The following is a 15,676-nucleotide window of genomic DNA, read 5'->3' on the forward strand; positions in this document are numbered from 1 at the left end:
AAGCTCTAAGACAGCAGCCTGCCAGGTGAGTTTAGGAACAGCAAAGAGACAAGTGGATACAAAACAAGTAAGGGGTGAGTCCCAGGAAATGAGACCTGAGAAGTCGCTCTGCATACCACTAATCATGCAAGGTCTAGTAGGCTTAAGGATTTTAGATTTTCCTCAGAGCAAGTTGGAAAGCCATGAGATGGTATTGGGCTCAATTCTTTCTCACTTCCTGCACACACCTAGGATCTGTCCCTTATATGTTTGGAGCCCACAGACCTAAACTGGATGATACTGACCCAAATAGCATCCTGTGCCTGTGCAGGCTGTCATCTGACTCTTGGTCCCTGCACAAAGGTCCAGAAGTCCTGTCACCTGGGAGCAACATCCTCAGGGATGCTGACGTTAACCAGCATGATCCCACAAAAGATATTGGCTGCTAATCACAATAGCCCGATAAACCCCCTTCCAGGGAGGCAGAAAAGAAACAAAACAGTTTCTGTCTCTAAGGAGTTTATAATCCAGTTAGAAAATCAAATGAATGCATGTGCGCACGCACGCACATACACACACACACACACACGCACACACACACACACACACACAGAGGCTTTGCTTGTAGAGCAACTTATTCACAAGGGTAAAATTTTATACCACATGTATAGTTTTCTTATAATCTCACACACAAATCTTACATGAACCCTTCAAAGTAGTTATAGCTATGAATACCTTACAGATAAAGAAACTGGCGAGCTCTAATGACTTCTCCCAAAAGGTTCAGCTAATTAACTTGTAGCAGAGCCAGGATTTGAACCTAAATCTTCAGAGTCCAAGTCTGGGGCTCCAGGCATTGCCCCAGAGCTGGGCCATCTCTGATGAACCACTAAATGTGTGAGGGACTACCTAAAGAGGAGTCCTCAGAATCTGGCAAAATTAATCAGATCTTTGGAGGAGGAGCTTTAAGCCAAGTCTTATACATGGAAGGGAAGTGGACCAGTATCCTGGCAAAAGGCAGGAATCTGGCTATCTAGAGTAGTTTTAGCAGAGATACAGAGGACCATCTCCCAAGTTAATGCAAGAAATGGCCAACAGATTGGGTGCTTGTGGGAAAGGGTCATTTTAGGAAGTGACTAAAGACTGTAAAAGGTGTTCACTCCTTTCTTCCAGGCCTTTCACACCTTTAGCACCCATTCTCTCCAGGCTCTCCTTCTCCTCAGGAAACTTAGGCTCCTTCACAAACTGGTCCTCCCCTTCTGTCTTTCTGTATGTTAAGTGCTTCTCCACCTTGGCTGCCACTTCATCATCTAGGAAGTTCTAAAAAACAAAACAAAACAAAACAAAACACGTGGGGGGGCACCTAGATCCCATTCCCAGAATTTTTAATGTTACTGTGATGTGACCCAAGCTATCTGGATTGTTAGAGTCCCCCCACCCCTGCTGTGGTTCTAATGCACAGCCCAGTGAGAACCACTGTACCCCACACACACCCACACATACAGCCCACTCAATCTCATCTCTTCTTGAGGCTACAACCATCTCATTCCTGCTGATGGTTTCCAAATCCCCGTCTCCAGCCTAGACTTCACTCCTGGCTTCCAGACCTAGGTGTCCTATTGTCTCTTGGGCCTCCTTATCTGGTGTCTCACAGGCACTCAACATACTCAAAATGGATCACTTCTTCTCATGTCCCTCTCCCGGCTATCTATCTGTCCAGGGGCTCCAGAAAAACCCAGACTTCCTCCTGATTCCTTCCTCTTCCTTGTCTTCTATATCTAATATGTCAGCAGGCGTTATGGGTTTCTAGTTCTTAAAACCTGATTCAAATTATTTTCTCCAGCCCAACTGTAAATATCATAGTTTAAGCCTCCATTTCTTAACTATTTCATTGCAATGGATACCTAAGTGACTTCTGTCTCCTATCCAGCCTTCCCTTAATCCATTCTCAGTGTTTCTGCCAGAATGACCACTTCAAAATGCAAATCTGAGTATGTCATCAAGTCTTCTCCTGCCTTAAATCCTATAATGGTTCTCCATAGTCTGTAGGATAAAGTCTAAACCTTTGCCCACAAAATCCTTCATGATCTTTCCTGCTTAGCTTTCCTATCTCACCCCTTATCCCTCCCTATCTCACACCCTACCCTCAACTTGTCCCACAGGATTCTGTACAAGCCCAACCTTCCCTAAGCTGCCCTCCTTGAGCCCACTCTCTGGATGATGTGCCCCTTCCATGTACTCCCACAACACCCTCTACCATAGCTTTTATTATCCTGGATTAAAATAATGGGTTGACCTGCATGACTCCCTGACCACACTGTAATCTCCTCAAGGGTTGGGACTCGGTATTATTCCTCTTTGTATCCAGTTCTTCACACATCACAGTGTTTAATTAAGGTTTGTTGAATAATGAATGAATGAATGATGGATGGGGAAGGCCTGCTGGCAAAGAGAGTTGAACAACTGACTGTTAATGGTATATTTAGCAATAGTTAGTCACTGTAAGATTCTTAATCAGAAAAGTAGTGTAATAAAAATAGTACTTGAGAAAGAATATTTTGATAATAGATTATAAGGTATGGACTGGACACCAGATAGTGGGATGTTGGGCAAATCACTAAACTCTATGAATAGCACCTTCTTCACCTAAAAAAAAACTGGAGTATTATTACCTGTGATACCTGTTTCACAAGGCTGTTGCAAGAATAAAATAAAATAAAATTTGTAATAACTTTCTGAAACCATAAATCACTGTACAAATGTAAGAAATTAAGACTATGTGAGTAACAAGAAATGTAGCCACCAAAGAACTTTTAGTAAAACATAAAGCAGCAGGACATAGAGGCAAAGACAATGGGCTGAATGGGACAACATCAGCCTAAAAAGCTTCTGCACAGTGAATGAAAAAATCATCAAAGGCAACCTACTGGATGAGAAAAGATATTTACCCATCACACATCCAATAAAGGGTTAATATCCAAGATACATAAAGAACATACAACTCAATAACAGATAAAATCTGATTTATACATGGACAAAGAAATTGACTTTTTTTCAAAAAAGTCAAGAAATAAGTGTTGTCTGTTGGCCAAATTAAAAAAATGTTCAATATCACCCACGATCGGGGAAATGCAAATCAAAACCACAATGAGATATCACCTTACATATATTGGAATGGCTAGTATCAGAAAGACAAGAAATAAGTGTTGATAAGGATGTAAAGAAAAGGGAACCCTCATGAATTATTGGTGGGAATGTAAATTGGTACAGCCACCATAGAAAAGAGTATAGAGGTTCTTCAAAAACTTAAAAGTAGAGTTGCTATATGATCTAGCAATCCCACTACTGGGTATCTATCCAAAGAAAACAAAAACATTAATTTGAAAAAGATATCTACACCCCTATATTTGCTGCAACATTACTTACAATAACCGAGACATGGAAACAACCTGGTATCCATCAGTGGATGAAGGATAAAGAGAATACGGTTTATATGCATATATGTGTGCGTGTGTATGTTCACTTTATTTATATATGTTTGTTTCTTTTTTTATACACACACATACAGCAGAATACTACTCAGCCATAAAAAAGAATGAGATCTTGCCATTGAAGACAACATGGATGGACCTAGAGGGTATTATTCTAAGTGAAATAAGTCAGACAAAGACAAATACTTCATGATTTCACTTATATGTGGAATCTAAAAGATAAAACAAAACAAAACCCAGCCTCACAGATACAGGGAACAAATTAGTGGCTGTCAAAGTGGCAAGGGATGGGGAGGGGGGCAGAATGGGTAAAAAGTACCAAGAAGTACAAACTTCCAGTTGTAAAACAAGTAAGTCATGGGGATGTAATGTATAGCATGGGAAATATACTCAATAATGTTCTGTTAACTTTGTAAGGTGACAGTAACTATACTTACTGTGATGATCATTTTAACAATGAATACAAATGTCAAATCACTATGTTGTACACCTGAAACCAATATAACTTTGTTTGTCAATTACCCCTCAATTAAAATTTTAAAAAAGAATGTGGGCTGAATGTCATGTGACCCTGGGCAGGTCACTTGGCCTCTCTATGCCTCATTTTCCTCATCTGCCAAATATGAATACCATACGCATTGGTTTATTATGTTATTTTTGTATCTAATATAGACCATGACAAATGGAAGGCATTCAATAAATTACAGTTTCTCTTCCCTCCTGAGCAACTACTCTGCACTTATCACTGTGAGATATGATCCCAAACCTCTGACACAGAGACCAGAGCCAAGAGAGAAGGAGGGTAGGTGGAGAGCTACACTTACTGAGACTTGTACTATTATTTAAGCAGAACAAGAGATGGGGAACTCTTTGCAATCAAGCGAGAACCACAAGGAAATAATGGGCTAAATGGTGTCTTAGATAAATGAATTACATCTGAGATAAATAATGGATGGGAGGAGGCAACAAAATAACTCTGGAACTGGGTTTCCAAGCAAGCAAGTTCATGGGAGGGAATGGGCTAGACAGCGTGGGGTCTGGAAGTGAAGTCAGGAAAGAAGAATCCCTCCCTCACTTCCTCCTTCTCCCTTATGTTCATGAGTCACTCTGCAGCCTCAGGCAAGTCCATCCCACCTCTGCCTCCATCTCATCCTCAGGAAAATGGGCATCATAACAATATACATATAGCAGAACACTGAAAGAGTTCAGGTTCCTGAGAGCAAAAAGCCTCTGAGATGCCATATCCTGATGATAAGAGATAAAGAATAGTCTAAGACACCAATCCAAGATGTCCTGGACACATGGTAAGAAAAGGCCAATGGCAGAACAAATGTCCAGCAAACATGTCTCAATTTCAACAAGTGGGTTTTTTGGGCAATTTTCATAAAGAAACTTTGCCAGAATCCTGATACATATTAGGAAAAAGATTTAACACAGAAACAGAAAATAATCAGACTGAGCACCCCACAATTACAGAAGATGACTATCAACTGATAGATAAAGGAGAAAGATAAAGGACAGAGAGGAAGATAGATAGATAAATGACAGAGAGGCAAATCTCCCAAGTCACCTTGATTTCAAAGAGGGTGACACTTAGTGAAAGAGTCTGCAAAGGCCCATAAGCAGCTCCCATGTGCAGGCATCTCTTTCTGACCTCATTTTTCTCTCCTGGGATCTGATCTCCAGGGATTTAGTCCCAGGATTCTACATTTAGACATCAAGGGAAGGGGAAAATGGAAATCCTTAAAAAATTCTCTTCTTGCTTTTTTCCTCTAGGCTCAAAGCTTATATGATCTCATTTCTCCTAGCACCCCTACGCCCAAGAGGGAGGAAGGAAGCAGGTGTCATTATCTTAATTTCATACATAGACACTCGGGACTGGGTGAGTTTAAGTGACTCACCTAAGTTCATAGAGAATACCAATGTCTAAGCTGGATCCACAGCAGGAACCCTGTCCCCCACCAGCTCCCAATCTACCACATGGCAGGTCAGAAGCCATTTAAAAATTAACTGTTCCTCAAAAAGATACATTCTTATCCCCTGACACTACCATGTACCAAAAGTATCTAAATACACAGTTCTGGAAAGAAATTTGGTGGGGACAACACAAGGCCATTCTTATTATGTTGAAAAATTATTGGTACAAATGATTTCAAAATGTCGCTCATCATATAGTACAACCTGCATGGTTCTATAAGTTATGTCCTAAGACCTATATAAGTTATGTCCAAACATGTGCCCCATAATCAATACTCATTTAATGAGCCAGGGAAGAAATGAAAAGTTCAGCTCAGGAGATGTGTAGTTCATCTCCTGGCCTTGGGTACAAGCTCATGCCTAGATCTTTCACCTATGCTTCCCATGAGCATTTTCTCCCCTCCCATGACTCCACAGAGCACAATGAAGTCCCATAAAGACCCACAGAAAGAAGTGACTGTGTACCACCTGTCTGAGTGAAATAGGCTTGAGAATCTCAGCACGGGTATTCCATGGAAAATCACTGTTAGAAGACAGAGCTAAGGGAAAAATAGAACTGGTGGTCTTTGAGTTTCAGGTATAGTTTACACTAGAGTTCCCCTTTGGAAACTCAACAGAGACTCAACACAGAGAGACTTTGAAAAGTCCTTCTGTACAAGGATAATAAATAATGTGTTTTAATTTGTTTAACCCTGAGTTTTCAATTAATGTTAATGTTAGAGCCTGAAGTACCTGGTTCCCTAGGAAGATCCTATGAAACCAATGTTTTAACTAGAGACCCTCTATGGAGCATGAGGGGATATCATAATGCTATCTCCAAACAAAAGAGAGCTATCTCATGATTCTCATGTGACAAGCATGATCATACCACCCACTACCTGGGCCCCTCTCAAAATGCCAGGAACTTAAAATCACTCACTCAAGACCAACCCTTTCCTTTGGAATATAAAGGAAAACTTAATACATAAAAAAGGGAGAACCACAGAAAGGGAATAGGAATCACTGAGCTCTTCTATTTTTTGAGTTATCAATTCTGGACACCAAAACCAAAATTCACACTGGAAGACAAATTTCAAACAATGCATCCTACTACCTCCCAGGCCTCCAAGGTATTATTTCATTAGCTCTAAATTTCCCAGATTCCCACATCAACAGAGTGGCCCAAAGGAGAAGACCACATCTGGCCAAGCCAACAAGTCAGAATACCAGCTCAGCCGCTGGGTGACCTCTGGCAAAAACTTTAACCTCACCGTGGCCCTGTTTCCACATCAGGAAAGCAGAGGCGGCAGCCCTTCTGTCAGGCTAGGCTGGATGGGGAACAACTAATAAAAAGAAGGTCATAAAACACTTGGCAATGCATTCAGTGTCCTGTAAAATCTTAATGATTATAATCAAGCTGTGGCTAGAAGTCTGCAAGGTCCACACATGACATTCAGCAGTCACTGTGCTGGTATCTGATAACAGGACACTCTCAGCCTCAGTGCATCAGCTGCACAAACTGGTCTAGGCTGACACTGGTTTCTTCACACAAAATTGTCAGGGGAAAAACATCACAGAAGTCAAGTTGTCTTGGTCTAATCACATCTCATGGGAGACAAGATCCTCACAGCCTCCCCACAAAAACCATGAATTTCTGTGTACTTGTGGCTGAGGAAACAGCCTTCATGAAACTGATTCCTGCTACAGAAGGCTGCCCCACTACACAGTATGTGTTTGTTCTAAGCACATGGCAGGGGGGACAGGGGGGACAAGAGCATCAGCTGACCATGATGGGGAATTGTAAAGGGAAGATCTGGTACTTTACATATCAAAGTGTTGTCACCTCCACATAGGCAGCAAAAAATTAAATTAGTAGTATTGAAGATGGTAAAGAACACAGGCTTTAGATTCCGATAGATCTGGATTCAAATTCAGCCTCGCCACTTGCCAGCTCTTCAACCCTAGAGAAGTCATTTCACATCTCCAACTCTTGGTCTCTCCACCTACAAAATGAGTCTAAGCATGCTCACCACACAAGACCAGCTAAGAATGAGAGACAACAGCTACTGTCATGTCTGGTTCACAGTGATGATGATGATGGTGGTGAAGGTGGTGGTGATGGTCACAGAAACACAAAAAAACTCTTCACTACCATGCCACATAGGCCAAACTCCCTCCACCAAATTGGAGATGTAGGAAAGAGGTATTTCTCATCCATCTTTTCATTCTCAGTACCTTGCCCAGTGCGCAGTAAATTTGGTTAGACTTAACTGATCATATGATGCTGAGTACAGAGGAACAAGCTGAAATACAGCAGATGCTTGGATTAGAAAGATGACGCCTCCTCCAGGAGCCATTGTCTAAATATGGGCAAAGCCAGTCCATGTGGCCATGCCTAGGCTGGGGCCCCAGGCAATTTCCTCACTGCTGCAAATTCTGCTTAGTCAAGTTTTCATCTGAATAATAATAGCAGAGGAAACTCAGACCGTCTCAGGTGATACTCCTGGAACTGCTTTTAAATTACAGATGCGAAATTAGCCCCTTGGTGAATATAATTTCTTTCTCCCAACCTTTGTTTCAACTCTCCAAAAGAAACCACTGACTAGGCCAGTGTAGAAAGAACTAGGATATCAGTTTTATTGTCACTACTCTTACCCTCCCCATCCTCACTCTTTCATGTACTGGACAATCCAGCCACCCCATTTCACACTCCCAGCAAGACTTAAAAAATAAAATTGTGCCCTCCTTCCTACCTCATGGTTCATCATAACTTCTCTCATGTGCTCCTTTTCCTCCTAATCTAAAGTCCTAAAAAGTGACTTCTAAATAGTCAGCGAAACAAACCATAAGAAACTCTTAACTATAGGAAATAAACTGAGGGTTGCTGAAGGGGAGGTGGGTAGGGGGATAGGATTATTGGGTGATGGGTATTAAAGAGGGCATATGATGTGATGAGCACTGGATGTTACATGCAATTGATGAATCAGTAAATTCTAACTCTGAAACCAATACACTATATGTTAATTAAATTTAAGTAAAAATACATAATTTTTAAAAAGTGACTTCTTCTAAACTCTTATAGGTCTATTTTCTGATCATGGCACTTGTATATGGTCTTATATATGACACATAAATGCAATTCATTCATTCTTTCCATCAACAAATATTTCCTGAGTGCCTGCTCTGTAACAGGTACTGGGAATACAACAGCAAACAAAACAGATATGGGACCTGCTTTCATGGAACCTATATCATACTGTATTTAATTCCTTCCTAAATGAATGGATGGATGGTTGAAACCAGTATCTCTTCTGTAAGGCCAAACCATGATAGCACCAAGAAGACAGAGCCCTTTATCAAAGAGTGATAAACTCTCCAATATAGTCTGATTGGTCAGCTTTATTTCTCACAATAGACTGCCCGTTCCTATTCCCCAGCTTCCCACACACTGACTAGAATACCTTCCCATTCCATTTGGCCTACCTGAAATCCACTCATCTTTTGTTTTATTCATTTTATTTATTTTGGAGAGAGAGAGAGCAGGGGTAAGTGCAGAGAGGAAAGAGTCCCAAGCAGACTCCACACAGAGCACAGAGCCAGAGACAGGGCTTACTCCCATCACCCTGAGATCATGACCTGAGCCAAAACCAAGTCAGCTGCTTAATCAACTGAGCCACCCAGGAGTCCCTGAAATCCACTCATCTCCTCCAGAACAAGCACCATCTCCTCTCAGAAGGCCTCCCAAACTTCTTTAGCTAGTAGTGGTGCCTTCCTTCTGTAACCCAAAGAGCATGTTTGGATTATAACCAGACTTCACAATTATATCACACACTCTGAATGCCCAAAATGTCTTCTTTTCACCTAGTGCAGTGCCTTCCATTTAACAGGTTTTTAGTGAAAGCTTCTGATTAGCTGAGGAGCAAGGTGCTATGGACATTCATGGGACAGGTAAGGTTATACAAGCACTATTTTAGAGCTTGCACTCAGAGAATTTCAAAGAGTTCTGCACCTTGAAAAGCATGACAAAAGGACACCCTAATCTGGTTTTGAAATGTATTGGTCCTGAAAGGAAGGATTACATTAATGTCAGAAAAACTGACTTTGCTCTGTGAGAAGTTGCAATCATTCCCCATTTGAAACACCCATACAGGATATGGTTTACTTCAAAGACTCAACTTTTGCTGCAGAAAGCCCTTTTTCTTGTAATTTGGGAAATGCTTTCAAACGCTGCAGTTATACATGAGCCATTAAGGACACTCTGACCAGAGCTGAGAGCAAGCCAACTGAGAGCCCAAAGCCAGGTGGGGTTGGTTAGACACCTAGAGAAGCAATATCCACAGCACTCTTCATCTGCAGATAAGGAAAAACTTCAAAGAACTTTCTGAAAAGTTCCAATTACACATCTGACAGAATTGCTAAAAGGCTAAAATGAATGCTTAGTGTGCAACAACTTCAGTGAGTTTTTAAGGTTCAAATATTTTAAGGTCTATTTCACTTCATTTCACTTAAATATATATATATATATCCCCCCAAGTACACTGCCAGGTGCAATACCAAGTGAATATATAAGATACATTCTTACTTCTAGAAGCATTGACTCCTAGAAACTCTTCTGTTCTGCTCTAAGACGCAAGTCTTAGAATAAAATGTTGATTTTCCCCATCTCATTTTCTGCTAGTTACCTTATCTTTCTGTCATCTCTTTCCTCTTGGAATCAAATCACTTGAAAACTTTTGTTTTTAGCATTTAATGTATTTTATTCTTGAATAGATAACAGATTCACATTGTTCAAATATCAAAAAGTACAAGAAAGTAGACAATAAAAAAGACACTTTCCCATCTTTCTCCCTACAGGTAACCACTGTTACTAGTTTTTGTGTGTGTGTGTTCTTAGAAAAACCTTCTTTGTATATAGAAGCAAGTACTAACACATAGCCTTATTTTTGGAATTAACATGTCTCATTCCAAATCATCAGGGAGCAGGGTGGATGGAGCCCCTGGTAGTAAGAGTTGTGGTGTCTGGCCCCACGCTTGGCACAGAACAAGAACTTAATGCTTGTGGTCCAGAAAGACATCTATAGGAAGGAAGAATAGAGAAATACACAGCCCATCTTCTGCATATCCAAAAATGCTAGGACCTCACTCAGATCCTCATTTGAGCCAAAGGGACAAGAACCTTGGCCAGTAAGAAGAGAAATGAGCAAAGGAAGACAACTGAAAGAAAGTTGTTGGAGAGGGGCAGAGGATGACCCGGGAAGCATGTGCCCCTCTGCAGAGGAAGGGTCAGAATGAAAACTATGAAAAATTCTGGACATTGGCCTCTTCCTTGTCCCACTTCCATCCTTACTTCAGGGATGGAGTAGGATTCAATGTGCTGAAACACCTAAGAGTGGGGCTTAATAGCTGTGTCATGACACAGGTGACTACTGAACTTCTAGGCTTAGAGAAAGCATTCCAAAGCAGACTGGAGCGTGCCTGCCTGTGCTGGCAGTGCTCTTTTCCACCTTTGGGAGGCTGTGACTTTTATCCAACAACACAACTTCTACTAAGTGTAAAGTCATAGCTCTCAATTTCCTTTATGTTATGCCTTACTATCAGAAGTAAAACCACTTTAAAAAAATATTTTTTAGTTTTTTAGATACACATCCTCATAGCTCATCCCAAAGAGTGACTTACCATTGTACTAAGAGCACATCTAAGTCTAATAGAGTATGTCACACAGCACCTTGACTCCTGAGGACCCATGGCCCTTCTTTCATATGGCAGCTGTGAGCCTTTCTATAATAGACATCATAAAGTCTCCACCACCAAACCAAAGAATGCCTGCTTCCTTCATTCAGAGTATTCATCAAATTATGAAAATTAAATTCATTCTTCCCATTCAATGTGTCTTTTGATAAATCCCAAAATTCTGTGAAATTGAGGAGCTACTGGTTAGGATATACAGTTATAGAACAGAGAAATCAAATCACTTGAAATCTATGACCAGTTTAATGACAAAGAAAGCCAGGGGCCCTCTTAGAGCGGGAGTGAGCAGAAGTGCCCTCCCTGGGCACCCATGCCCCGTCACCCTGCATGGCATGATGTAAGATGAAAGCATCTGCTGACTCTCAGAGGTATAATTACCAGCAGGGTGGGGATATAATTAAAGTAAGAATAATTTACCTTAAAGAAGATAAAAATTAAGAATTATTAATGATCATAATAATTAGTCCTCTTATATCTAAGAATCACAAATGCTTTACAAGCTGTAATTATTACAGCTCCCTCTGAGGAAGGGATTCATATCTTACAGCTCCTAACTTAACAGAGGGGTGAAGTGATGGGCATGAGGAAAGGCAGAGAGGGATGGAGTAATGTTTTTCCCAGCATCTGTCCCACACATGGCGAAACTAAAAAGAGGCCCCAGAAGGGCTCACTCCCATTATAATGTGTGCCCTCCTCCCCAAACCCACAGAAATCCATCCCAGATCAAACAACTCATCTCATTCTAACCTGCTGGCCAATTAAACGGCTGCAATGCAATAAAATTATATCATATCAGCAAGGATTTTACTAAATACCTAGTCAAAGTAAAAGATACAACATTGCCTTCAAGGAACTTAAAACTCAACTGAGAAGACAGAACAAGCTCTCACTAAATTAGAGGGAAAATGTGGAAAATACACATTAACTAGTGCTAGGTTGTGTGATGCTGACTACGCATGCTGTGTAATTTTTTTTTAATTGCGAGATCACCATATGCAAAGGTCAAGGAAGTTTTTGGGAAGAGATGGAACTTGCACATGGCCTCAGAGAAAATATATTAGGTCTTAGACTGTCAGAGGTGGGGTCCCACTGGTAGATCAGTGAATAAGAAGAAACAATAGGAAAACTTGAAATGTTTAACACATAATTTTAAGAAAAAAGTCATCATTGGAGAGATGTTTAGAGAACTTACCAAACTTATTTTTTAAGCCATCTCAAATCACCCTATTTGGGGGCGCCTGGGTGGCTCAGTCAGTTAAGCAATGGACTCTTGGTTTCAGATCAGGTCATAACCTCATGGGTCATGGGAAGGAGCCCCACATGGGGCTCAGTGGGGAGTCTGCTTGAGGATTCTCTCCCTCTGCCCCTCCCCCCACAGGCACTCTCTCTCACGTGCCCACTCTCTCTCTAAAATAAATGAATCTTTAAAAAACTAAAAAATAAATAAATAAAATAAAATCACCCTACTTGGACATCTTCCCAGAGTTCTGCATCATGGCTCCTATTGTGCTCTGGATAAGATCATTGGGCTTCCAATCACACAGCTACCTTCTCTGCTTCACCTAAATTTTCAATTTGGTGGTTTTCCTGTAAAGCCAAGACAGGGCCAGTCCTGGTAGAATGCCGCAGAATGTCAAATCTATTATTTACTCCTTCTGGATTTTGACAACAGAAAATCGAACATGAGCTTTTGAATAAGATATAGACAAGGAATACCTAATACTTCCTTAGTTCTGTTAATCCAGCAGAATTCTAACCTGAGAGATTTCAGCATGAACAAGTCTTCATGATTGACATAATATCAAAGCATCTGAGTGATATAAATTTTATTTTCTCTTTTCAATGCTTCTATAATGAAGAGCCCAAGCCTCAAAGCCAAGTAACAATATAATACTGTAACTGTGCTCTGGACCCAGCAGCATTCATCCTTAATAAAGGAGGATGATTCTTGCAGAATGGAGCAGGAGCACTTGGGTCCTTCCTGGGCCAGTCAATATACTTAGTATTCTCTGACCTCTCAGTGCCTCGGTCTCCAGTCTTATAAAAGAAAGATAATGAGATTTTCTGTCTATATAAAAAGAATGGGGATCCTCAGATTATTAGTTTTTTTGTTTTGGTTTGGTTTGGTTTTGGTTTTTTGTTTTTGTTTTGTTGTTGTTGTTGTTGTTGTTTTGATGAACCATGAAGAGTGCACACTGCTCCATTTTAAGGATTCCATATTGGTCTTAAAAAAAAAAAATAGGCTGAACCAATATGTTAGGACTCAATAATTTTCTACATTCTTTGGCATTTGCCAACATTTTAAAGAGATAGAAAACAATAAAAATTATTTCCCTGTCCAAATATTATGTCAGAAGCTTCTTTTTAAACAGGATTTTAAAATAATGATACCGTCTTAAATAAAAGAACATTATATAATAATGAGGGCCACTTCATTAGGATAATATCAAACCTGATTTTAGAATTTAGCATTTGAATCTACTTATAATCTTTCTGACGATAGACAAAGCGCACCAAGAAAAACAGGCTAATTCTCTTAGGTTTCTATATATTCTGCCTTATGTTGTGTTGACTTTAAACAAGAGTAGGTAAAAGAGCTATCACTGGATTAAAGATCAAGCTGCATTCATAATGGAGGAGGAGTTCTTCTGTTACTATGAAAGCAATTTCAGCCATTTTCTCAAGGCTATTCAGAAGTACTTTGGGGGAAGTTTGCTTCTTATAATTTTGCGTGTTCAACCATTATTTTAGAATAATTAATATTTTCCCTTTATTCTCATAGAACCTAATTAGTCTCCTTTTGAGTGTATTAACTACAGGAAGATAATGGAATCAGACAAATGCATCCTACCACCTGGGCTGAGGTTCCCAACAGATCACACACTGGTGGATGACAACAAAATCAGACACAAAGCAGAGTTTGTCCAGGGAACTCCTTGAAGGACAACCATTAAAAAAGCTATCCCTCTGTGAGAAATAGAGGTTCTGAGATTATCTGTGGTTACATTGTACACAGTACTCATGAAGGTTCTATCATGATGGTTCTATCCTAGAATCCAAAGATTAAAGAACTATATAAACCCCTAAATAGAAAGGAAAGAAGAAAAATGTTCACTTTTCATTAAGTAGCTACTACATTAAGTTTACTACCAGATCCCAAGAAATAATGGCAGTTCTAGGAAAATTCCTAGATCATAGTCTTCAGTGTTGAAGTCCTTAAGGATACAGAATTGAGCCAGGCTTACAATTGTCTTCTCACCACTTATCACTTCCACTTTCCTCTCCACCCAACTCTGGGATAGCAGCAAGTGAGGAGAGAAACAGAAGTCAACTCCATTATCATTTGGACCAATCTGCACATAATGTACTAGCCATCAAGATTTAGGTTCTAAATCTTCACATTCTATTAAAGGGCCCTACAGAGTCTCCTCAAAATCCAGAAAACCAATAGCTGGATGTGTTGGACAAAGGAGAAGATAAAAATGCTGAAAGCCATTGAATCATTTAATAGTCTCCATAAATCTATTGTGAACCAAAGTTTCATATATTCTGAAATGTAAGGGTGGAAGTCATTGACACCAAGGATAAAATCCAGTTCCTTACAATAAAACAACACTGAGATTTGCAAATGATCGCCAGGGTTGAGAAAGCCCTGACAGATATAATGGGCTAGAATGACCTATTACCTTAATGTGCTTCCAGGAGAAGCAGACTCAAGTGCTTAGGTGTCATAATCATTAGTAACTTAGGCTGAGTAGGATGATTATATCTACAATAATGCATTACACCAGCTCTTTTTCTTCAGGGGCATTGATATGTTAATGAGAAAAGAAATCAGCAAACTTCGTTTAGATGTAATATCCTAAGAATGAAATTTTATAGATTTCATGTTCTCTTAGGAGCAATTAATGAAAACATATTTTAAGGTGGCAAAATTGCTTACCATGGAAGCAATCCCAAATCTGTAGGAAAATCATCATTAGACCCAAAAATATAAATGCAAACTTTTTCCCTTTTTTAGAGAAAAAACTGAAAACAATTCCTTACACTCTCTCATCACCCTAGAATTGCTATATTAATTTGTTCTCATCAGTTTATGCTAAAGTTTCTGTTTAACCCCACTCTAGAATTTATATATTTTATAAAGTAAATGGCTTAGAAGTTTCTACTTTTTTATAAAGTCATAATTAAGATTCTGAACATTAATTTTTTTATCTCACTGTTTTACTTAATTTTAGCACTTTAAGAAAATTATAGATTCTGTCAAATAATCTATCCATTCCTGTTAGGTAGGACTAGTACCTTAACTGTCAGAGAGTAAGGTCTGTGAACCTCGTGCCAAATAACTACGTGAGCAAATAGTGAGATAAACAAGTCCTTCGTGGAGACAGAGGTGGAGCTGGGCTTGGTTAGGAATGAATCAGGCCATCCCACAGAGTGGGTGTCTCCTTCTCAAGTTGCTCTTCAGGGCACAATTAAATCCTCTATAAAAGGCCCAGCTC

This window comes from Martes martes (genome assembly GCF_963455335.1).
Source record: "Martes martes genome assembly, chromosome: 4".
Classification (NCBI taxonomy): domain Eukaryota; kingdom Metazoa; phylum Chordata; class Mammalia; order Carnivora; family Mustelidae; genus Martes; species Martes martes.